The sequence below is a fragment of the Brassica oleracea genome, chromosome C6 (genome assembly GCF_000695525.1).
Source record: "Brassica oleracea var. oleracea cultivar TO1000 chromosome C6, BOL, whole genome shotgun sequence".
NCBI classification, from domain to species: domain Eukaryota; kingdom Viridiplantae; phylum Streptophyta; class Magnoliopsida; order Brassicales; family Brassicaceae; genus Brassica; species Brassica oleracea.
Genome location: NC_027753.1, coordinates 25,833,888 through 25,837,448, shown reverse-complemented (window position 1 = coordinate 25,837,448; position 3,561 = coordinate 25,833,888).

Sequence of the window (3,561 nt, the reverse complement as noted above, 5' to 3'; positions counted from 1 at the left end):
GGAAGTCCAGACGACTTCCTGGAAGTCGTCTAGCGTATTATATTTTAGACGACTAACAGGTAAGTCGTCCCAGAAGTCTTCCAGATATGAAAAACCTGCATATCCAAAAACGTTCAAATGGCTTAAAAACAGAGAAAATGAGTGGAAGATTAGATAAATCTACTTTTATAGAACACACAAAAATACATATCTAAAATTAATAGATCTACCTTTAAATGAGTGGATGATGAGTAGCATCTGATTAAAAATCTGCAAAAAAAGATAGATTATTAAGAAAGACACGAGACAAAACTGAAAAATTCATATAAAGTTTGGTGTTTTCAAGTCAAAGAGATTAGAGTGGGTTTGGAGAATTTTACTTTGGGAAAAAAGTAAGAACTTTATACAATAAGAAGTTACAAAATGAAGAAAAATCAGACATACAAACTTACCAAAACGCTCAGATCTATTATGAGAGGGAGACCTCGTCAGAAGACTTCCAGGAAGTCCATACGACTTTCTGGAAGTCATCTGGAAGACTTTCTGGAAGTCGTCTAGTGCATTTTATTTTAGACGACTAACAGGTAAGTCGTCCCAGAAGTCTTCCAGATATGAAAAACCTGCATATCCAAAAACGTTCAAATGGCTTAAAAACAGAGAAAATGAGTGGAAGATTAGATAAATCTACTTTTATAGAACACACAAAAATACATATCTAAAATTAATAGATCTACCTTTAAATGAGTGGATGATGAGTAGCATCTGATTAAAAATCTGCAAAAAAAGATAGATTATTAAGAAAGACACGAGACAAAACTGAAAAATTCATATAAAGTTTGGTGTTTTCAAGTCAAAGAAATTAGAGAGAGGTTGAAGAGTTTTAGAATGATGAACATTACATTTTTGTTGCAGCCATTTGAGAAGAGGAGAGATAATGTGTAAATATTTTTTTATATAGGGAGACACAAAATCCAATTAGGTTAAATATTTTTTATTCAGACGACTTCCTAGACGACCTACTTGTAAGTCGCCGAGAAGACTTTAATATTTTTAGCGGGAAATTAAAATATTTTTAGCGGGAAACTAAAATAGAAGACTTCCCAGACGACTTCCAATTAAGTCGTCTAGTTTAAATTATTTGGTTTAAATTATTTAAGCGGGGAAATAATTTTTTAAAAAATTTTAGGCGGGAATATTTGGACGACTTACATGTAAGTCGTATGTTTTAATTTCTTCACCAGAAGACTTCCATGGAAGTCGTCTAGACCCTAAACATAACCCTTAAACTTAATTAACTAACTAAACACTTCATAAAATCAAATTAAACTTCAAAAGTGTTTACTATATACAAAAATAAATACGTATAGGTAAAAAATTAATTTTTCAAAAAAATATTCAAGCTTTCCAAAATCTAACCCTAAGAATACATACAATACTACAACATATGTTTCCAAACCCTAGACCAAAAAATACCATGATTCACTACCTACACTCATCTATGTTGAAAACAATTCAATTTTGTTATATTTTAATTTATATCACTTAAAACTGTTTATAATTACATGATTTTAATTTTTCGCTTATCAAAATATTTTTTAAAAAATTTAAAAATTATTTTAAAGATCAGCTACACCAGAAGAATTACTTTGAAGTCGTCCAGACGACTTCCAACATCTCAGACGACTCAGACGACTTATTGGGGCTATATTCGTAAAAATGACTTCTGTTTTTTGTTTGGTCACAAGGGGTTGGACTGTAATTTCACAAGGTTTTTATGTTAGTTTTGCATTTGATTCAAGTTTGGGTATATGTTTGGGGTTAAAATCAAGTTGTGGGTTAGTTTTGGCAAATATCCCGTAGATAATCTATTAAGTTCAACCAGATATACATTAGAACCTCTATAAATTAATAATGTTGGAACTTTTAAATTCATTAATTTATAGTGATATTAATTTACAAAAGTTTTTTTATTTAGATTTTTTATTTTAAGATTAAAAACATATTTGATTTTAGTGTATAGACATTAATTATTATTTTTTGAAATTTGACATTTATATTTATTTTATTTTATTATTTGGTGTATATAATATATATTGCAAATAACTTAAATGTGGTTTAAGATATAATATTATTAAATCTCATCAAAAATATATTAATTGTCAAGGAAATATAAAGATAATTTCATTGTGAATATAAAACAAACAATATAATAATAGGTTTTTACTTATATAAAATATGTATACATATAAATTATTAATTTATAATTTTAATGGGACCATATATTTACATATAATTTTCTAAATAAATATTATCTTATTATTTCATCGATTTGTGTCAAATTTTGAATCGGTCCAAATTGGGACCTACAAAATTTATTAGTTTATGAAGATTATTAATTTATCGAGAATTAATTTATAGAGGTTCTACTATAGTAAACTATTAAACTGCAAATTATTCTTGTCGAAAATTTTGGTTATTCGAAAAATTGAAATTGATGTCTTTTATTTTGCGCCTCTTTTACACCTATTATATATGAGAAATTACTTTTTATTAATGTTTTTTACATATATATGATTTAGAACTTTAAATTTTTTTAAGATATTTTTATTATTTAACCTTTTTCTTTTTGAAAGAATTTATTTTTATTCTAAAAACTATTCTTGAAAATAATAACAGAGAAAACTAAATAAATAAGTACACCGTTTTTTATGTTTTTTTAACATCATGCATTGAGATGTTCTTTCCAAAATTATCAATTCAGTTGGTTTCTTAATACGATGCAAAAATCTACACAGTCCCCATTGTATGAAAATTATCCAAAGCATAAAGAAATTTCTAAAACATTAAATTGATGTTAGTTGTTTGGATACTGAGTTGTTAGATGCATACATAAGTACAACTTTTTTTTTTCTTTACAAACCGAGAGAACCAGTAAAAGTATATTTACCTTAATGACAAATACTATTTGCTCAAAACGGTTCATGATCAGAAACACAATACATATAAAAAATCAGACCTAAACCAAATAACCAATTTTTTTAAGCCAATCACTCTCCAAAATTTGATATATCATACAAACCATACCCTGACGATGCAACTTGATATATCATATAAAAAGTTTACGCACTGTTTCTTGCACTCCAGTGGCCTCTCACCTTGTTGACCTTACACAGGTTGACTGCTTCCACACGTGTTAACAGAGAAAAAAGCTTAGGTTAAAAACAGCCCTTGAATAATTAAGAAGAAATAGAACTTACGGTCGAGGTTGAGTGATTAAAACCGTATGCCCAACTGATGACTGCAACAGATACCGTACTAATTATTAGTTTCTGTGGCTTGAGCATTATGTAAAACCACCAATAATTAGTAATTATTAACGTAAGGTTTCTTACGCATAAGATACCGTACTAATAATTATTAGTTCCTGTGGCTTGAGTTTTATGTAAAACCACCAATAATTAGTAATTATTAACGTAAGGTTTCTTATGCGTAAGACTCCTAACCATAAGTTAAGAATTATCAGTTTTTCAAGAAATATGTCGTTGTGTGTTCCCATCTGAACCATTCGTTCAACTTGATTCA